Raw genomic sequence first — 23,112 nt, 5'->3', positions numbered from 1 at the left:
CTGCCATACACAACACAAATCTGTTTGATACACTACAGATTGAGGCAGAAGATACAAACATCTGACCAGAGTCTGCAAAGTACACTCAATTACTATCAAGATAAGGCTCTGCCGCTCATGAGAGAGTAAAGCCATCTTGGGACTCACATGAATCACACAGACAGAAAGAAGGACGCACTACTCGGCAGAGATAAACATCAGACGGGAAGAGGAAGACGTTTTTTCGTAGCTTGCGAGCTAACTGAGATGTATTCACTTCTCTGAGTCCAGAGAAATGTAATAGAGGGATCTTTATACACAGAGGATTTAAAAAAGAAAATCAAGGGCACGCCAACATTTTCAGATCTACAAAACATTTTCCATTTAGCAACCCAAAGAGGATGATGTTTACTCTGAAAGCAGACAAATTGTCAGCTTGAAAGTAAGTTAGTTATAGCTTCATAATGCACCTAAAGCTTTGGACACAATGGAGGTTGGAGAGCTTTTATGGACACATTAGCACGCTGCTTGTTCGTGTGTAGAGATGATGTTGCAACAGATTTGAGCTAGGTGCCACTTTTCAAATAATGTCTGGGCTTGGTTTAGTCTCAGGTAGTATATTTTCAGCTCTTTTAGGGTTTTATCAGTACAGATGTTTATGAAAAAGTCCTCTATTTTGAACTTGGCAAGAAGCCAATGCTCTCATCCTGCTGAAAATTCTTTATCAAAATAAGATAAACACAGGACCATATTTTGACCGTCGCATTAGTGCCATTCCTGCAAATACCACATCATTACCTCAACAAATTCTTGCCTGTAGACAGCTCAGCTGGATTTTTGAACAGGCCACTAAACTTCTTTAGTTCTGCTGTGTAACCGCAGCTACACCTGTCTCTTTATTATTCTCGTATGCTTAAATAAAGGGGAAAGGATTGGTAAAAATAAAACCACTCTACCAAAACTGTTAGGGTCAAAACAGCTAAGAAAGCACATCATCCACCATGCAGAGCACTGACTAAATTATTTTTAAATCTACTCTAGTACAAAAATACCCCAGTTTTTTAAAAGCTTAGTTTTACATGCATAACTTTATATTCAGCACAATTTCCCAAAATATCAATGAGACACTTAAATGTGTCCAGTAAGCAGGCTACATGAAGATGAATAATGTGGGTATTATGTCCCTCAGCTGTCTTTGGTAAATCTGCAACATCACCAAAGCAGTTGTCTATTCTTTTAAGAGGGGAAAACAGGTGAGACTTCTGCACTTCCCCCCTCCACTGATTTTTGCAATAATTATAAAAACAAGAAAAACAAGGAAAAAAATTATCAGCTTATGAGAAATAACCTGCAATATAAACAGCACGCTGTATTTCACTGGAGGGTGGCAGACTGGCAGGCATGGCAATGCTGGAATCAAAACAATGCTTCTCTAACTATTCCAACAGGCCTGTTAAGGATGGAGCTATCACAACACTACGTCCAACAGGTAGGAGCCAGAATACTGTATGGTGCACTGCAATAAAACTCTATTTGCATTTGGATATACCCAGAATTTAACAAGCACAAGATTCTAAAATATGAATTTTGTTTCATCCAGCTCCACAGTTAGAAACCATAAATCTGTGCTAATATAATAGCATATAAAGCTAACAACATGTTTTCCATTCTGACAAAAACATCCTTTCCTGAGCATGGCTTTCAATGGAGCTGAAGGGCTTAGGATTATTTACCATGTTGTAATTATTAGAAAACAACAGCTGTGTGTGATGTTTTGGAGTACCACAATAAAAAACACTCAGCTGGTAACAGCCCCGTGGCCTCATCTGAAACCGTGCCACTTAGCTGGACACCCACATTTGCTAAAGGCCAGCTGAAGAGCAAACAGCTGCACACAACATGGCCCAGCCCCTGAAAGAATGCCAAGGCAGAATCCCCAAAACAAGCCTTGGGTTGGGCTTCATACAGGACTTTTCACACTAGCTTACAATAAACGGTCAGAAAGCACATAAGGCAGAATAGCCTGTGAGCACTATACCTCAAAGCCACCGCATATAACAATAATTACAATAAGGCTTTTCAGGCTGAATAAATAATTGTGTCATGAATTAATACGCCTAATAAGTTCTTCTCCATACATATCAGATCTAACAAAGTATCCCATTCATCAACAAGAAAGCTGTGGGTCGAGTAACAGTGTACCTTCACTGTAATACTCATTAATAATTCATTGTGATCCTCACCCATATTCATCTCGGATACAGTGCTTTGTACATCATCCACTTCAGAGAACAGTGTAATGACAGACGTGGGAAATCAATGTACATAGTATGGCGTGTTGTATGAATGCACGACATGCTGTTTTCTGCAATCCAGTCTTAAAACTTAACAGATACAACTATCCAAAATAATCTCATGCATTAGTCACTGTGCAGCATTTGCTGTGGCCTGTCCAGCAACTAAATAAATAGTGAAATCACATTTTCAGAAACAGGACTACAATGAAAAAGGGCAGGGAGCTGTATAATCTGAAAGCAGTGCTGTCACTTCAAAGACGATTCATTCTCATTCAAGCTGGCTTTAAATCGTTTGAACCATCACAGCCAAACAGAACAATATTCAACATTCACACAGGGATCTGAAAGATCAGGAATTTTCCCACATGCAATGATTCCGTTCGTACATACATGCTCATGCAGGCACTATAGAGACACAGGCACATATACACACATACGGCACATTGACTGTAGAGGAAACCCTCCCCTCCAAGCCCACTTCTATCCCAGTGAGTGGAGCAGATCTAGGTCAAAGCTGATTAATGTGCCCACAGCTCCCGAGAGGTTTCTGGTCAGGTGGCAGCAATGCCTGCTCACTGCTGAAGAATACTAACGCAAAGTGTCGCAGAAGATAACTGATAACGCAACAGGAAAACAATAACATTAAACAATCAAAAGTATTTAATTTCTTGTCATATCCGCTGTTTCGTCATTACTGTGAGTCGCTTTGTTTGTGATTGTTTATTGCTGTCTATGACGGGGTAGTCGACTCCGATCTATAGAGACGTAATCACAACACAACCCACAGCATAAGAACTTAAAAATTCTGGGAATTTCAAATCGCCAGGCAGCTGCAGAACTGCTCGTTTGGTCAGGCAGCTCATGACACATAGGGCTGCAAAAGGATAAAAAGGATGTCTGTTGCTTATGAGACGAACGGCATCCATGCCACTGTATTTATAGATAGTTATGCCGCTATTGGGTGGCAAGCATTCCTTATACCTAATCAACTACAGGCCTATCCGGACATTTATTATGTGCAAAGCTTCATCACCATAAAAAGAACATAAAGGAAAACTAGTAGAATCCGTCTAACAGATGAACTGGTTAGCTGAACTTTTGTTAGCCAGTTATAACGGTCGAAATACATTAAAAACACCGAGTGTTAATAAATTATTACAGGCTTGTTAATTCGTCTAAGCTATTAAGATACAATTGGAAATTTTAACATTGGTACTTTTGGCCCACTGCACCTTAACGTGGCAAAACAAATGTGCATTTAGCACAAAACATTATAGTAACTTCAAAACATTTGCTAGGTAGCTTTAGCATTAGCCACCTTGCTAGTTAGCTTGACAGTTAGCTCCCCAACAGTGTTTTGGAAATGTGAGGCAACTCGTCCGTCCTGCCTAACGTTCCACTCAGCGAGGGCGTTGTTAAAGCAAACGTTAGCAAAAGATTTATTCAACGTTATGGAGGCTTGCAAACATTGTGATTTGTGGTATTTTCACGCTAACATGCCAATGTTAACGTTACCTCGGGACGCAGCTTGGAGATGATCGGTCTATCTCCCAAGTCGCAAAAAGGTTCATGGGCACAGGCATGCTGCCGGAGCCCGAGCCTAGGACCACAGCCCCGGCCAACGCTCCGGTCGGGAGGCTCGTCGGCGCTGGTCCACCACCGCCACCGCTGCTCGGGTTCAGGAAAGCGGCACGGACGCCCCCTCTCTCTACAGCCGCCGCCATCATCACCACCACTGCTTGGGGAGCAGCCCTAGCTAAGTGTCGGACGAACGCGGGAGCCGCTGAACTCCGTTGCTACCTGCTCCTGCTCCTCCACACTGACTCCCAGCTGCTCCCCACTGACTGGAGATGCTGATAGTCGGGGCGGGGCCTGTTACCACTGATAGAGCACGTCGCTGCGTCCAGGGTGGGACATGCTTACTATTAAACTGAAATTTAGCATACACACGATAGATACATTAAAAAAAAATACACGTCATAAAAATACTAATCTATCTCTGGCCTTGTTTTAGGTGAAATTTAATTAGTATTTCCATTTAGCTGGGTAAAAGTGCTGGCCTACTTTAAAAGTTCAGCCTGGACTTTTTAGTCTTTTTATCCTTTCATTTAATCCAGTTCTTTACTGTCCTTTATTTATCTATTCTTTTACATTTTCAAAAAAAAGTGCAAATAATGAGTTAAAATAAAGATCAAAATAAACATTCAGCTAGGTAATAGCCTTTTACCTCATTTAATATCTACGGAATCTTAACTAAGCAGGTGACAGCCTAAATACCACCAAAACTGATTAGGTTTGTTTTTTATTTTTATTTTCATGTGAATGTGTTTAAATTGTTTACTAATATCAAAGCACTGCGCGTCAATGACACAAACCAAATCTTTTCAGTTATCTTCAGTACTCAAATTTTAATTCAAAATCTGCCCACTTTCAGGTGCACATTTTTTCCTCCTCAAATAACTGTTGAAATGTTATTCAAGATTTATCATCAGTCTTTACCGTGAGTCAGTTATTGCATAATAACACCTGGTACATGATACCCGATTCAGTTATTGTTCTCATAAGGCAGTTGTTGGGAAACGCATTGAGTGTAACTGTGACTAAAGACTGTAGAAACCTGACTTGACATAACATGCTCAGGAGGGTTGGGTAACGAGTGTGACAGCCTGTTTAAAGCACCGGGAAAACACACACACACACACACGCACACACACACACACACACACACACACACACACACACACACACACACACACACACACACACACACCATTTGTCAAACCTTTCTCTATTTTGAAATATTCTGTGGTCTTTTGTAATATTAACACGTCATTCTGGATTTCCTGATCGATCATTGCTGGCGTATTCACCTTGGCTTTAATTACTTTTCATAGAGCTTTTTTCCAGTCTTTCACTACAACAATGAGCCACTGTCAGAGCTCGCACAGATAAACAAATGTGAAATTTTTTAATGAAAGAACTTCTTCTTTATTGCCTGCAAACCTAACCTTATCACACCTGACAGTAGAAACATCTGTGACTGAGGGTAGCAAACATAAAACAGTGTCAAATATGTTATGGTTCACATGTCAAAATCCTGATCAATTACAATAAAACAGTGTAGAATTAATCTTCCACCCTAAGGCAGTGTGCGTATAGAAATCTGAATAAAAAGAAGGAAAACTAGTAAGCTATTTAGTATAAAAAATGCATTCCTGAATGAGTGCATCGCCACCTAGTGTTTGAAAATAGCTCTACATCCAGCAAAAATCTGGACACTTTAAAAAGCTATGGTTGCAAGTTGAAATTCACCCAATAGATGGCGCACTTTCTGCATTTATGGATCAATATTACAAGAAAGCTGCGCCTTTTTCTCCTCTTCTTCTTTTTGTCTCGCTCTCTCGATTGAACCTCCTCCTCCTATAAGTGTGAGTGGGTGGATGCATATATTCTGACACTGTGACACTGCTGATGTTTCCACAACACGACAGTCTGACACTTTATTACCAAGCCTCTCACCTTTATTGAGTTACAGCAACAAGAATTACAATACTCAGCCATTAGACTGTCACATAAACACCTGCTCAGTGACAGCCGTACGGCCTCAAAATTAAAGAAATTGTTCCGCTTTTAATATCAGGAGAACAACTATCTGGGAAAGGAGAGATCCTGCAGTGCACTGACAGCTGACAGGCTTTACCAAAGACAGGAAAGTGAACATAGCAATGCACCTCTCTGACGTCACCACTATACTGTAGGCAGTGAACAACGTGTTGTCTCTTAGGTAACACTGATTTATTCCTTGAATAAAAACCACACATCTTTCATAATTCCAGAGTGATAAAAAGCAAAGGCATGTTTCCAAGCACATCTTTATTTTTAGGTGTGTGAGCTATTGTTCTAGACTTGTGACATTGTTTGCGTACCACCTCCACACCATCAAAGTCAGGCATTTTTAATGAACAAGCCTTTCATTAGAAGCTAAAAACAGCACTCGCCTCAATCACTGCGCAGGCTCCAGTTACACATGTTCCAGCTTAAATTTAGAACTTCAAGGGCATCAGTCTTTTTTTTCTTTTCTTCCTAGTGTTTGCAAAAACTTGTAAAGTTATTAAGACTTGTAGGAAACTTTGTATCTCTCTCCAAGAAATGGGAGCCAGCAGTTTGTTTTGTTGTTGTTGCTGTTTTTCTGTCTAATGAATAGGAGGTTAATAGGAAGTAAGCTAAATATCTGCAACAATCTCACTGCAGTTTGGCTATACAATGCAAATGAATCAAATCTGATAATGTGGCTATTGTTCCAGAAGAGAGAGAGAGAGAGAGAATATATTAGCACTGTCAATCTGTTCACAAGTGGGTGCCTGTATGCAGCAAAATTTGGACCATATTGGTGCATTAATTAGAAGTGTTTAGGGCCCGCTGAGGGGCATAGAATAAATTCTTGCCAGCCATATGCTGACCCCCGAGGTGCGCAGTGGCGTGGTGCTGCGGAAGAGTATGGATACTCTTTTGCAGCACAACATACTGCGTGGGAGCAGCATGATACCTGCAGCAAAGAGTGTTTATTTGAGTTTGTGCCTCTGGAGGCAGAGTCAGCATCTGCCTTCCTACACACTTTATAGTTTGTGCATATAAAGATGTTAAGTGGACACAATCAAAAGAGACAGATGAAAAGAGCTCCATCTTTTCTAATTTTAATTGCACATTTCAGAGGTGTTTTGTTCCGTTTAAAAACAGAAAGGATCTTAAAAAAAGGTTGGTTTTAACCGAGTTTGCTATCTGTGCTTTCATTGAAGTGCTCGGTGTAAAGGTCTGCAGAGGAAAAAAGGGTTAACTTTCTGCTCTATCAAAGCCAGCCCATTTAACATTAGTTTAGAGGGGGTCTCGTTCATCAGGGAAGCCGTGCACAGCGTTACTGTGATGGTTCTCATTTCACACACATATTACAGCCGGCTCCGGTGTCGGCTCGCAGTGATTGGTCTTTGGTGAGTAGTCGGGCCCAATTTAAAGACCTTGTCTATTTGTAATCTGCTGAAAACATTATCGCATGGCCTGACACAGTGTATAGAGCAGATAAAGCCAAAGTGTATCTCTTTCGTCTTCATGAGCTCTCTGTACACCTCTCGCTACTAATAACACTTCAAAACACTAACAGCTGCAGATAAGCTGCTGATCTAATTAAGGTTTTGCAATCCCAGCACATTAACGATATTATTTTCTTGGATTACATCCTCTGTTCAAGCACAATTGACGTACAATTTCCAGAATTTTTGATTGATCTCAGGTATTATCACGAATCCTGTGCTTGGTTTGAGTTTGTGTGCTGCAAGCATCTGTAAGGGGGATGAAACTGAAGCCCATCGAGTCTGAAAACAAATGAGAAAATATGACTGAAATCTGTCAACAGCAAGAAAAAAACACACACACAAAAAAAAATCCCTAAAAAACTAAACTAAAGCACCAGAGGAATTTAAACTTGAGTGGCAAAGCTCATTTAAATCAACATTTCCAAAAATCCACTTTGAATCTATTTCCCATCTTTTTTTTTCCTTATGAAGATAGGAGTTATTTAGTCTTAGCAGGTAAAACGCAAGGTGATACAGCTGAATGGCTGTTGAACGTCCTTATAGCGTTAGCAGCATACTATAGCATACTATAGCATACTATAGTATGCTTCTTTGAAAACCAGCTGCCTGACTGCATGTGATGTGAATACCTCTCTGTAGGAGTTAGCAGTATCACGCTATTCATGGTACTTATTTGGACTAGTCTTATGACTGAGTGTAACCCAGTAGAGCAGGTATGTGACTGACTGATTATCCTTCAAAGGAGCCTCAAATGAATGTTTCATCTTTAACATTATTATCTACATTTCACCCTTCTAATTTCCCATATGCTCCCAAGATCTTTGTTGCTGTGCCTTGTCTTTGACTTATGATCTTTGCTTAGGGATCAGCGACAAGAAGGAGGAAAGTAGCCTCTACATTTATTAAGAAAAGAAGCATTTTTCCTTTTTTACAGTGTTAGAGCCTCAAACCAGATTTGCATAAATCCAGAGCGATGTGGGAGTCAGACTGGAACATAACAATTGACAAACACCTCTTTTGTCTTCACTTTCTTCTATGTGCTTTAGGTGTGGTATAGATATCGATTTCTTTGTACACTGTACCTGGCTCTGTATAAAAGTGGCCCCTTCTGGTATGACCTCTGAATTATATTGAGTATATCACAGGAATCGCTGTTTCTTTAGATCCTGAATTGAGTTTACTGGGAAACTTGGTCAGTCGATCTGTGAACAAACACCAAGTAAAATTTATAGAGGTCACCTTATACGTAGCTAGGAAACGTATTGCAACAACATTAAAATCTGCCTCCCCTCTCGGTATGTACCATTATATACAGTAAAAGCTGTATCGGTACATTAGCCAAGATTTAAAGATGTGACCTTGGGTGATGCCAATTTTTTTTCCCTTTTTTTTACTGTGTTTTTGCCCCATTATTGTAAAACAGCTTCAAAATAATATGTATATATGTATATATATATAAAAAAAAGATGGATATCCAGTAATGAAACCACTATTGTAGATGCTTTTTTGAGGGGTTACGCATCCTCATCCTCGGAAAAGAGAACATGTCATCAAATTTACAAAACAGATCTTTGGAACGTCTCAAATACTCTCAAAAAATGTATTTTAATTTCAGTTGTGAATAAACTGCAACCCAGCGAAAAAAGGGATAGATTCAATACTTCATATTGCCACTTATCACTGAAAAGAAAATCCCATTTGGAGGTTATGAGTGAAATGAGATTCTTTAACACAAGCCCTTCATCATCTTACAAATAAACCAAGGCAAGAATGCATCTGTGAATAGAGGTTCCTAACAACTCGGTACATTTATTGTGTATTTGCACATGAATAACAGAGACATTCCCATTCCATCTAGCCAAGATGCATTTGTGCTGGTTGTTTATGGAAACCCTCCTTACGCAGGGCGCATTAACATTTCGAGTGGAATAAAGTCATTTTTTTTCTCCATTTTTTTCCTTCAGAGTGATAACAGTGTACTTAAGAAACAGAGTTATAGTAGGAGATGATAAACGAAGAGAGCTGGCCGAGGGGAAAATGAAAACGTGATCTTGCTGGATCTTACTAATATGCAAATAAGGGGAGACATCATGTGTCGGCTTTAAATCTCATTTCAAAACTCGCAGTACATGAAGTCTCTCAGTGGTTACCAGTGTAGCTTCACTGAATACACAAGCAGACCCCCCCCCCTCCCAACACATATTGTGTTTCCACTGTGGACAATAGAGCCTAAAAAGATAAGAAAGCAGAGAGCTACAAAATCCATTTGCATCAATATCGGCTGCATAGACAAGCAGGCAAGACAAAAAGCCCTGTAGGAGTGCTTAAGACCTGCAGCATCTCACGTGAGGGCCTTGAAGGTCTGAAGCCAGGTAGCCTTACAAAGGGCAACTCTGGACAATGGCCAACACATGGGGAAATGTTCTGCAGCCATTAAGATTACCATTTAAGTGGAAGCAGGAAATGCACCTGCCATCTCGCTCTCCTTCCTCCTTTCTTCTTAATATGCTCAGATGGGAACCTTTGTTGAAAGGAACCATTTTGCATTTATATTTCCCAGGGTAAAACAAGAGGCACAGGGGGAAACTCCCGGCTTGTCGACGTGTTCCTCGCAGAGAAAACATTTCCTAACGAGTCCTTTTAAGCTTCGCTTGATTATTTTTCTGCATTTGAATCGTAGCTGGAATTGCTAGCGCGTGTTTTCCATGTTTTTAACCCAGATATCTAAAATGGCAGCCCCGGGGTACATTTGATTGCTCTTCCTTGGTCCTTTGAACTTGCACTGCAATCACACCCCCCCCCCCCACCCCCCCAAAAAAACCAAACAAACTTCATCTATTTTTTACTGTTAAATAAAAAAGGTATCTGCCTATCACAACACTCCCTGAAGCCATCTGATGAGAAGAAGCAAACCCTGAAAAAAACAAGTCCTGAAATGCTTTATGCAAACTGCGATGCTAACAGAGGCTATACCGCTCCCTCTGTCCAACATGCGGTTAACACAGCCAGTGTTGTTTATATGTGTGTGTTTTTGTGTCTTTGCACATTGTTTATCGTGCCCATCCAAAGATAGACTTCAATTCAAAAAGCTGAGCTGTCAAGATTCATCTAAGATCAATTTCTGTGCAGTATGACTATTTTCTGTGATGGCAGACAGAGTTTCTTTGTGATGCTGGGATGGCAACTTACTCAGAATAAATGTATTTTTCTTGCACATTCCCCCCGAGAACAGCAGCATTTCAATTGTAGTTGTTTAAAGTATGCATTCCGAACTACACACTTCAATGGCCTGTCTGATATGTCTAAAAAAGAGCAACTGCATGGAAACCTTATTTCAAAAGTACAGCGAAAGATTTAAGACATAAAATCCTTGAAAATACAACTGCAGCTTATTTTGAGAAAGAAAAATAAGGAAGGGGATTTTCTAACTACTCAAGACAACAACTGGGCAGCTTTGAGCCCCTACTTATTTACTGTTGGACAGGATGACAGATGAGGTCCGGAAGGAATTTGCAGATGACACTGTGATCTAAAATGAGGGCAGAAGAGAGCCTGGAGAGGTGGAGGTATGCTCTGCAGAGAAAAGGCATAAATGTAAGTAGATAAAACAGGATACATGTGTGTGAATGAGAGGGACCAAGGTGAAAAGGTGAACATGCAGAGGATAAGAGGTAGTGAAAGTGGATAAGCTTAAATGCACCCAAAGAAGGGGGCAGTAAAAAGGAGAGGTGAAGAAGAGCATGCATGCAAGGTGGTGTGGGTTGAGGCAAGAGTGAAAGGGAAGATTTACAAGACAGCAATGAGTCCTGCTAAGATGCATGGTTTGGACACGCTGTTATTGACAAAGAGACAGGAAACTAAGCTGGAGGCGGCAGAGCTGAAGATGGGGAATGACTAGGATGGACGAGATTAGAAACAAGTACATCAGAGGGACAGCTCAGGTTGAGCAGTTTGGAGACAAACCAAGAGACGCAAGGTTCAGATGGCTTAGATATGCGGAGAGGAGGGGTAGTGGATATTCTGAAGATAGAGCCAGGGAGGGGGGAAAGAAGAAGACCAGAGTGGAGATTTATGGATGTAGTGAAGGAGGACATGCAGAGGGTTGGTGCGAGATGAAAGGAAGCTAGAAACAGGATGAGGTGGATACAGATGATCCACTGTGATAGAAGAAGAAGAAGCTAAGTACCAGCAGACATTTACTTTGCTTTGTACAAATCACAAATCATCAGAGAGACTTGGGTTCAGTCCTCAGTTACGAGTGCCTTGTTCATGTCTTTGTAGGTCAGAGAACTCACGCTTTAACATTTTAGCAACAGAGAGGACGATAACCAGTATTGGTCAAGTTACTTGAAAAAAGTAATCAGTAACTAATTACTGATTACTTCCCCCAAAAAGTAATCCCGTTACTTTACTGATTACTTATTTTCAAAAGTAATTAATTACCTAGTTACTTAGTTACTTTTTAAAAACACGATTTACAACCTGAATAGGTGATAAAGCGATAGATCTTTCAGCCCAATTCTACTTTTTCTGCATAATCCATCATACAAAATGTAATCAAATGGAAAAGTCTCTTTTTTTTAAACTTGTTTTATCTGTTTTAATCTTTTAACTTTATGCATCAAGCAAAAATTTAATTATATGCAACATTCTCTGACTTGAATAAATTAGTTTAACATTTAAACCTATTTTCTACACATTCCAGCACATAAAATAAAATATTTTTTGTGTTTACACTCACTCTTTCAAATAGATGCAAGTAAAACACAGCAGAAAATAAATAAAGTCAAAGACTCAGCACCTGTAAAGCAGGACTGAGGGTAGGCGGAGGTTTACCCTGGTGCAGGTGTGCCGCGGTCAGTTGAAGAATCCGCGAGTTTCTCTGTGAGTTTCCCATTACGTCGTTGAGCACTCGGTGCTTGCTTGGAAGTTTAGGGTTTTTTTTCGCTGTAAAAAGAAGTTTTCTTCCCACGCAGGATGGACGCTACTGTTTTTGTCACTTTTTATGGAATCAAACTCAAAGTAAGGTCAGTACTTCCACGCTTTAAACGCTGCACGCTTATACTCTCTCCCACAATCGATATATGATCCATTGTTGATCTGCACACAGCTGTTGTCACCAACGGCGCACTCGCTTACATCACTGTCATGAGACATTCTTGCAAAAAAATCACGGTTTTAGTAACGCAGTAACGCAGCGTTCCTACGGGAAAGTAACGGTAATCTAATTACCGATTTTGCAATAGTAATCCCTTACTTTACTCGTTACTTGAAAAAAGTAATCAGATTACAGTAACGCGTTACAAGTAACGCGTTACTGCCCATCTCTGACGATAACTAACACTGCTGTGTTATTAAATGAATAGTTGATCATGTGTCCATTCTTACTGAACTGTGGAGAAAGGATGGATGGGCACAAGAAGAAAATATCTGTGATTAAGCCTGATGAGATGCTGTAAATATGATCCCTTTATCCAAGCTGCCAGTAATGAAATAAAAGTGCCACTGTTTCCGAGAGAATATGTTGGTCCTTGTTACCAGATAAAGCTGTTATTGCACTGCTTGTCCTTGCTTCACGTTGTCCTTCAGCAGGCACTGAGCTGTGACAGGAAGCATGCAGTACCTTCTGAATGTCAGCAGGCCATGCTTTGACCTCACTGTTGCCCTAACCTGTCACTGACGTCTCTCACCGCTCTGCCTGTGGACGGGTTAAGGCAACATGGAAAAACTAGGATATCTGAATTTCACAGACAGAGCAGAACAGAAATGGGGAAGGGATCACTTTGCAAACACTACCCCGAGGGCCACAACGGAAAAACAGTACTTGCTTTATCTTGTCGGCGAGCCTTAAATGTCGGGAGCATTTTCCCTGACCCCTGTCAAAACTAAACGCCGTCAAAGTGAAGCTGTGCTTCGGTGTGTGACCTGTAAGCCTCCACATTAGATCCAGGGAAAATAAAAGCACATGTTTAAATAAGAGTTATGTTTTAGGGTGTGTGCCATAGAAAACTGGAAATAAACGGCAGAAATATCTCGTAGCTGTCAAAGTAGACAGTAAAATGGACCACACAGCCAAAGCAATGCTTTTACTTGACATTGCACATTATATGTTATTGCTGTTGGTTCAATCCACACAAAGTTTTATTGAGTGTTTCTTGTTCTGGAACTATTTCTTGGCTGTGCACAAAGACTTCCTGGAGTGGTCGACTCCCCTGGCAACCCTCACAGTAATGACAGGTCCTTGGTATTTTGAAGCATCGACTCAACCCCGGTGAAATACAATACAGACATAATGCTAAGAGAGTATAGGTGGTCAATACATATATGGTGCCCAAAGCTAATTTTTGCCCACGCTTGAGTAGAATTCTAAAGCAACCCTGCACTTCATGCACATGCCTTCATGCATCACATTAAGTGGATTTTTTTTTCTATTTTTCTACAACATGAATAAGATTTTAAGACAGCATATGTTGCTATTGTGGAATTGATAAGAAAAAGTCTGGTTTTCTTTGTGTATGTTGTTTAATCTGGAAGTCACATGCACTGACACATATTGTGACAGGAAGTTGAACAGTGCAAAAACCTGAAAAGGGAGGAACCAAACAAATCAAAGAACCCTATCTGTCAGAAACCACAGCTTAGGTAGCTTCTCAGTGGGATGTTTGACCTAGATATGAAAACAGAATATCTGAAGCAGCAGGGTATGTCAAGCACGAGTCCCAGGCATTTATTATTTAATCATATTCTGTTAATCCTGCACATAACTGAACTGAAAACTCCTCAGCAGTACAATTTTGAGTGGGTTGTGTCATGGTCCTGGTTGGCCCAGTATTCTTAGTTTTCGTGTGTTTTGTATTTTTTCCTTATTTATGCCTTGGTTCCTAGGTTGTTCTGTTAAGATGTTCCTTATTTGATTACCCCCTGTGTGCCCCTCTATGTATCTGTGAGCCCTCGTTTCCCCTCCTTGTGTTTTATTCCATGTTTTCCCCAGCCCGTTATGTCTGTGCTCTCCCCGTGCTCTCTCTCCTCCTGTCTGAACCTCTGTGTACTTCCTGTTTTACTTTGACAGTCTCTCGTCAGTATGCGTCATGTTGTCTTCACTCCTGCCCTGTCTCATTATGATTATCTGTGTCAGCTGTGTTCCCCGTGTGCTCCCACTCCCTTTGTTAACCCTCTGTGCATTTATGTCCGCGACTCCCTCAGTTCAGTGTCGTGTTCTCCCTCACGACTGTGCGCCCCTCCGTGTGGTTCCTCGTGAGTCAGTTCCTTTATGACTTCCCAGTTTAGTTTCATATTATTTTGTATCGCCTTAACTTCTGTCAGCAATAAAGCTGTATTTTGAGTTGAGTTTGCGTTTGGGTCCTCATCCTGCCTGCACACAGCCTAATCATGACAGGTTGTGTATTTGTTCATAGAGACACCCACGAAATTCATCACATGGTACAATGGAGCTGCAAGGTTGCTGCCTTTCCAGCTGGAGGCTAGATTCTTCTCCCATCAAGGGTAACCGTTCTCGTCTTGATTTATTTTGTGCTGACTTGGTTAGCTCTGACAAATAAAAAGCTCACAATACGGAACAAAACTTTCGCAAAGTTCACCTTCAAGAATGTTTTTCTTGTGACAGAGTTTTTACTGTGTGCACCTACACTGCTGCTTAAAATGACTTCAACTTCAGGTTCTTGCTGAAGGCAGTGTATAAATAAGGCAAGCAAGTACAGAGTTGGGAGCTGTGAAAGAAAGAAAGCTATTTCAGATTCTCACAAAATGTTGAATGGACTCATCAGAATGTATTTTTTAAGGCAGAGTTATATTTTTTTAACCAAAACATACAGAGGAAAGGGTGTCAAAGTAGCAACGAGGAGGTGAGGTTTTGGTTTCCAGATTTGCTTTGAGATACGTCAGCTCCGGTTTGAAGTAGCGTCTTGGTTCGCCAGCCGTTTGAAATGACCGAAAATGACCTGAACGCTCACATTAAACGAGCCTTATTAATTTTCAGAAGTTCTGGGTTGGAGAGGATTAGGAGTTTGTTTATGTGTGGCTGTGCAGATGATTACTAGGATGGCTTTTACTGGCGATGCTGAGGGATTAGAAAAGAATAAACTCAAATGTAAAATGGTCTGTTATCTCATGCCAGGGAGGAGTGTGGGGACCAGATGTTATCTTTATGTGGGTAATGGGTTATCACATCTTGGGTCACAGCTTACAGATTTATTGTCCTTCTCTCTCCCTCTTAGATATTACGGAAGTTTTCATTATCTCTTCCACACACTGTCACCTCAGTGACTCAGCTTCTTCCTCAGCCCAATGCGTAGTCACAAAGCAGCTTAGTTCCCGTCACCTCATTTACCCTCTCACACCAATCTTCATAACTCCTTATCACCATAAACATATCACTGAATTCCAGCAATGACTTTCCGGTTATTAACTTTCATACTGCAGTTCTAAAGCTGATGGGAAGATGGGGAATTTATCTGGCCATACTTTGAGGATAAGAAATGGTTAATGGTTGTTTGGCTTTATCTCCTAAGTGGGAGATTCTGAATGGTTTGACAGATGCACCTATCAAATAATATAATGGGTAGTGAGTCAAATGTCGGATAAAGCAACAAAGCTGCAAAAACAAACTAAAGGCTTTATTCAGTTTGGTACATTTAGCTGGTATTCGCCCAAAATGCCATTTAACCACGCTGTCACATAAGAAAGCAAATATCTGACAAATGCGTGCAACCATTAACACCTTAAATCCCCCAATTATTTAATCAATACAGGCTTCATCAGAGCTGACGACTTGGATAATTCTCAGAGCTGGTGTCGTCTTCTTTTTCGTCCTTGCTCTGAGACTTATCCAAGCCACCAGGGGAACAACAAGGGAATAAACTGGGATTAGACTTCTGTATATCCTGGGAGCTGTCGCATAATGCACAAATGTAAATGGGGTCATGTCAAATAAGTAGAGAGCCTGATATTTCTAGTTGGGTAATCATCCCAAAGCGGAAGTCCAAAAATATGGAGCTTTCTGAAAAAGACAGTCCTATATATAGCAGATATTAATTCTTTGATAGCTCCAAGATTTCTGCTGACATGTATTCTATGATTTCAACAGAACTAAGTGTCTGCAGTCATGCTAGCAGCCCTGTGAGGCTGTGCTAAGGCACATAAAAGATAGACGCAACCACTGTGACTGCAGCCATTACTTTGTGACCTTTTGATCTGCACTAGAGCCTGGATGATAAGGGATTTTTGAGACTAATATGGTAATGATATTTGGTGTTTTTAAAGCACAACATTCCCATATATAAGCACATATCTCAAACATTTGTTATACATAGTTGTGTCTTTACTTGCTTTTCCTCTGCTTGATTCTACTCAGATCAGCTAGCTGTTGTGTGGTGCCAGCAAGGAAGCTGCAGAGTTCCCTCTGTTGGAGAAACAATGCAAATCAACATTCATGGCTGTGTTTCTCACCTGTTTGCGTTGACTGTTTTCATTTTCATTCATCGGCCATTATAAATGAAGATACCAAAGATAGCTAAATAGCTAATATCTATACAGATAATATCAGTTGGCCAATAAATAATTTGGGCTAGTTTGCACCAGTGGTTTATTTGAAATCAATCAAATTAATCAAATCAGACACGACAATATTTGGAGAAAGAGCGTAGAGCTAGCATGCTAGTTTGGTTAGCAAGTTGCATTAATAATTAAAATTATTAAATAAATTAAAGCTGAAAGTTGTTAATCACATAGTGGATATTCTAATGGCCGCCAGTACTACCCCTCATCCTTCTAGTAGACACACTTAAGGTGTGAATTTTCTTGAAATATCACAGTCACAAGATTTAAAGAAAACTTGACCTTTGATCTCCTTCAGAGGTCGATACCACTAAGATTCTAAATAATCCAAGATTGTTAATAGATACGCTTATAGCACCAATTTGAAAATCCTAGGTGATATCTTCTCGAGTTATCTTATTCAAGAAGATTTTTAGAAAACTCGACCTTTTCACTGGTATTTAAACTTTTCTGAGATTTTTAGTAGATACATCTATGGCCTTCTACGTTGCCTTCTACGTTGCCTTCTATGTTGCGTTATTGTGTTCACAAACCTGGGTGCCTGTGCCGCCTGCTGGTGGGGTTTAATTTTTTCTACCAGGCTGTGAAGACGTTTATTTCTGCTGTAAAGTTTCAGGGTGGACGTCCGTGGTGATTTAGCTGCTTTAAAAACTGTCCTCCAATGGCCTGTGAAGGAAATGCTGCTGTTTGGCACTTTTGTGCTGCCTTCAATTCAGCCCCACAGGCTGCCTTTTGCTCAGACACGACAACGCTTTGATAATGATCCGGTGTACTGAGAATCTCTTTTGACTATGAAAAGTCAGAGCATCACCAAAAACCTGTGTGATTCGTTCTCCAAGGACCATGAACCACACAAAGTGAAATGCCAGTGCAGAATTGCCTGGGTATTCATTCAATCTCTAAGTTGTTCAGATATTTCATTCCGTAAATGAATAGATGGAAAAGAAGAAATAAATAAATAAAAGCCAATGATTTGTCCCTGCATGCATCACTTCTATTTAGAACAATTTGCTGTGTCATTTTTGTCAATACAGAAAGTTGAAAACTAAGACGTAAGAGGTGCTGAAGATAAAAACTTTTCTGTTCTTTTGTTCGAGCCAAATATGGCAAAACAAAAGAACCCTGTGAATGAAAGCACCAGATTATAGGAATTAAAGTGAAGTGTAGCAGAAGTAACAACAGTTTATAGAGAGCTGTGTGAAATACACAGAGGCCCACACGCTATACTAGTGTTTTATTATTGCATGTCTGCTGTTCAAACGGTTTCAGAGCAGATCACAAATACATTTTTATCCAGTAAAAATGTTGGAAGACCTCAAATTACATAATTTAAGAAAGCAAAAACCCCCCAAAAACAAACAAAAGACAGCAACAAAGAACTAGTGTTGTACTGTTGCCCCTCTCTGCGTGTGTGTGTGTGTGAATGAGATCAAATACACAGTACCTTTCCATAGGATCTAACAAACCAACACACCATCCCCTATTGAGCCCCATACTGCACACACCCATCTGCCAGCACTCCAGCAGAACCTTTCTATCATCTATTATTGAAGAGAAAGCCTCAAACCTGCGGAGCAGCCACTGGCTGATTGAACTCCTTTGTGTGAACTTGAGGCCAAATGTCTGTCACTGAGACTGCATTTGCATTTATTTTATATGAAGGTTTGTAATTAGAGCAGTTTCTTAAAGGTTGAAAAGTTTTTTGTGAGGTTATGTGAGCTTCAACTTAGAAATGCAGAAAGACTTTTTCTCAAGATGGTCATAAATAGTGATGTCTTCTACCAGTGCTTCACCAATGCTGTGACTCACCAGCAACTTCATTAGCTTCACCTTGCTAGTATGGGGTTGGACTTCCCTTATGCCTTCAGAACTGCATTCATTCTTCATGGCATAAACAAGGTGCTGGAGACACTGATAGCTTCACATTGTTACTGTAAATTTGCCATCATAGGCATCCATGATGGGAGTCTCTGGATCCACCACAACCTAAAGGTCCTCTATTGGATTGAGATTTGTTGTAGAGCAGTGGTCCCCAACCCCCGGGCCATGGCCTGGTACCAGTCCGTGAGTCGTTTGGTACCGGGCCGCGAGAGTTGAGACTCCGATGTGAAATGTATGGTTTTCAGGGGTTTTATCGTTATTTTTTTTAATCGTTTTTATATTTAACTCAGTTTCCCTGGGTCTTTTCCTTTGTGTTATGAATAAATCTCCTGTTTTTTTTTTTTTTGTACCATTACTGGTTTTATTTTGTTGTATTTATCCACGACACCTTAAAGGCTGATCCGTGAAAATTTTGTCGGACATAAACAGCTCCTTTGCGACATGGCACATTATCCTGCACGAAGCAACTATCAGAAGATGGGTATGTCATGGTTATAAAGGGATGTACATGGTCAGCAACAATATTCAGGCAGGCTGTGGTGTTTAAAAGATGCTCAGTTGGTACTAAGGAGACAAAAGCGTCCCATGGAAAAAAAAAAAACCCCCACATCAGTACAACACAGCCAGAGAAAACCATTGATATAAGACAGGACTGATCTATGCTTTCATGTTGTTTATGCCAAATTCTCACATCAAGACTCATCAGATCATGTAATGTTTTTTCCAATCTTCTATAGTCCAATAGTGGTGAGCTCCTGTGAACTGTAACTTCAGCAGGTTTTCTTGACCACATGCCTAAATGCACTGAGTTGCTGCCCCCTTATTGGCTGATTATGTATTTGCCTTAAGTAACAGCTGAACAGGTGTACCTAGTAAAGTGGCTGGTGAGTATACTTGTCAAGAGTATTTGTCCACAAATCAGAAGTACGGATCCAATAAAAACAAAGTGACTGACTCTACAGTCGGGACTGGGTTACTGAGGAGGCAAATTGGGGAGCTACCCTGCGGCCCATGATCCTCAGGGCTGCCTGAGGCTCAGTTCACCATGTGGCAATTAGACTGTAATTTTGAAATTTCTGAGGTCCCTTTTGTGTAGACCTCCCATTGACTATAAAGCCTTGTTTTAAATCCCCAGTTATTTCAGTTTATACCTAATTAGGTTTGTGCTAAAAAGGTCAGTGTGAAAATTTTACACATGAAGTATCACTTAGCCTGTGAAAAGGGTTTTTACTTTTCTGTAAAGGCAATCATTTACTTTTCAGGCCTTTTGGGCAATTTATATATACTGTATATAAGATCAATATGATCAAAAGATGTTTTGCAGAGAAAAATGATCGTATTCTTTTGCACAACTGTTCAACAGTCTCCAACATTAGTTTGCTGGAATTTTTAACCTCTCCTTCATACAAATTTTCATCGGCTGAATGGTATTTGAGGATTTTCTTGTCCTGCCTGTGCATCATGTAGTCGAACAACTCTATATTTGATTTGTCCATCTGAGGACATTATTCAAACATTTTGGGCTGCTTATACGTATTTGGCAAATTTTCATTTCGCTCTAATGTTCAGTTTTCACGTGCCACCTTCTTTGGAGGCTTCAAACCTGTGCTCTCTCGTTCTGATCGTAGACATATAGACTCTGACAGAAACAGGAGTAAGAGTTACCTGCGGATCCAGGGTTGAACGTGTGGGTTTCTTCTCACATCAAACATTTTGCTCTTGGGCTGAATTTGCTGGGGCTGAACAATCTGTAGTCATTTGGAATCTAATGCAAGATTTTTCTGTCAGTACAAAGATTCGTTTAAAAAAAAAAAACCAACCTTCCCAGCCGTACAGCCATACTGTAGAGAGCTCTTGAAATCTTGGCAATATAACACCGCACGCCTCCACTGAAAGGAAAGGAGCGGACACGCGAAAGCTTTAATTAAAACAGGGTTCATCTGTCACTGCCTAATTGCTGGCACAGAATCTGCAACTTCTGACTCAAATTTATGGCTTGACGTTGTGATTAATCTAATGCAGTTGCTTTGTCTGTTTGAATGTTTCGCTCATTTGTTTACTTATTTATGAAAATGACTACACAGTGTCAGTCTAATGTGTCATTTAGAAAATTAACTTTATCCTATGGCTTGGTTTTTAAAGAGGATCGAGTATTTGCTTGCTCATATATGCTGAAAAGGCAAACAAACACCATGAGAAATGCTTTTAAATGCTTTTTTATGATTATTGTAAATTCAAAAGGGCATACCTCAAACTACCGTTGGCCCACGATTACAACAATTCAGCCCATCTTTACTTTCAAAGTGTAATCCCAACAGAAATGAAAGACCTCACGGTGCAGGTGAAGCAAACGTGTGCAACACTGGCAGAATTCTCAGTGCTGACATTTCTGAGAGTCCAAATTGAGTGGCAGTGGGGCTGCTGAAAATCCAAAATGTTTCAGCAAAGAGAAACATCTTGGTAAAAGATAAACAGACCATGCAGCACAGTGACTTTCGGAGCACACAGCCTTGTGTGTGTGTCAGTCTTTGCATGTCCCTCACACAGGCATAGTAACAAGCTTAGCAAAGCTTGTCCCTGTTTGCAGAGCTCAAACCACGGCCTCGTGTGCATATTTTCCCCTTAAAGGGCCTAGCATGTATAACAGAGTGTGTAAGTTTTGCCACATGCTATGCTATAGCTCCTGTTTCTCCAAACTTTTAAAAAAAAAATCTTTTTCATTTTATCGTTGTCCACATGGAGTCAGATAAGTTCGGATTTTCAAAGGCGGTGACAAAACCTCCATATACAGGATCAATACAAATGGCCTGTTATTAGATGTGACTGGAGTGGGTTGTTTGGGGACTTTTCAGCAATTGGATAACTCCCCCTACAGAACTCAGTAATCGATTTGAAATCACCACGCAGCAGATGCATTGAATTCTCCAGCTATTTCTCATTCCACTCTATGATGCCATACTGTGCTGCTGTGACCGGCCCTCGCAGAGGGAGTCTTAGTTCCACCCTTCAGGCCAAAGATATGAACTTGCTGCTCAGAAACAAAGTAAATCTGCTTTGCCTCCGCAGCTTTAGCAGGCTGAATCTGCACATGTGATCCTTACAGTCCTATGGATATTATGTATTTGGCTTCCAGCTGTCTATGTGTGATCTTATCTCGCATTTGCAGTGCATATCTTTTCTTGTCCCAGCGAGGCAGGTGTTTTGGTTTTCCATTTGTTGTCTCATTCCTAGGAATTCAGTGCACTGGAGCTGCATATTAAGGAGCGCAATCAGACTCTGCACACGCTCATAACCTGAGTGTCATGAGGACAGATGACGGCTCACACTATACCGGCTCTCAGTGTAATGGCTGCTACACTATTACATATCATAACACCTATTCCACTTTGGAAAGGGAAGCGATGACGGGGTTAGAGAAACTGGAATGTCCTTGTTTGCTTTTGCTGAAAATGTGCACAATATGGAGCATTCAGCGTGACGACCTTGCACCTTTTGATGCACTTTTTAAAGGTCATTAAAAAAAAAAAAACCCACTCAAGCTAAGAAGGTTAATCTGGCTACGTACGCTCTCAAAAATATAGCTGTGCTGTGCACCCTTAACAAAATTAATACATTTAATTTAAAGCTGGACAGTAAGAGTATTCTAATATCAAAGGAGTTTTCTTGAGCTCACTTTAATATTAAATGCATTTACCATCATAAAGGAAGCCTCTGAGATGAGATGAGAAAAAATGCTTGACCTACTGTGTGTATTTGTACTATGTGATAGTTTAATGATATCAGGGCTTTTGCTGCTCTGTTTATAAGATAAAACCAGCTGAATATTAATAAGTAGAAATTGCTGTTTACATTAATACAAAAAAATCAGTGCAAACAGCAAATTGATACGTGAACTACAGAGCACCGTTGGGCAGGTTTCTGCTCAGGGGCGTCTAATACATAATCCTTCCTAACACGTAAGATTATGATACTCATAATCAACAAGCTAAAATCCAGAATAAACTAGTGTAACTGATCTTCTTTATCTCAAAGCGTCATCAAGCTCTGTGTGAATAAACAAGCTTGATCTCATAAATGAAAGCAGCAAAGTCGGACTTTTTTACTTTAATCAGATCAGTGGAAAAAAATGACGATCAGTGCATTTTCTGCTATAGATTCACACAATGAATTTGCATGAACTGCAGTCCAGTGGGATATTGCGTCATTGATCTGCATCTCTTTTTAACTGTTTGCCCCTTGAAAGCTTACTTGGAGAAACCCTTGAAGCCAGTAAGGGCGGTCTCTGCCTATGTAGC

General features: G+C 40.3%; 1 long non-coding RNA gene and 1 pseudogene across 1 annotated transcript; one reads left to right on the top strand and one right to left on the bottom strand.

Moving 5' to 3' along the window:
• Positions 1 to 4,126, bottom strand: part of LOC120735212 — a 44,239-nt pseudogene extending 40,113 nt beyond the window's left edge.
• A 10,297-nt stretch (positions 4,127 to 14,423) lies between these two features.
• On the top strand, positions 14,424 to 17,907 carry LOC120735141. Its single transcript, XR_005696194.1, has 3 exons — positions 14,424 to 14,866; positions 16,467 to 16,617; positions 16,734 to 17,907. It is a non-coding gene; the product is annotated as an uncharacterized LOC120735141 (long non-coding RNA).
• Positions 17,908 to 23,112: the final 5,205 nt, after the last annotated feature.

This window comes from Simochromis diagramma, unplaced genomic scaffold (genome assembly GCF_900408965.1).
Source record: "Simochromis diagramma unplaced genomic scaffold, fSimDia1.1 OVJJ01000481.1, whole genome shotgun sequence".
NCBI lineage: Eukaryota > Metazoa > Chordata > Actinopteri > Cichliformes > Cichlidae > Simochromis > Simochromis diagramma.
This window is presented reverse-complemented; position numbering and strand designations above follow the sequence as displayed.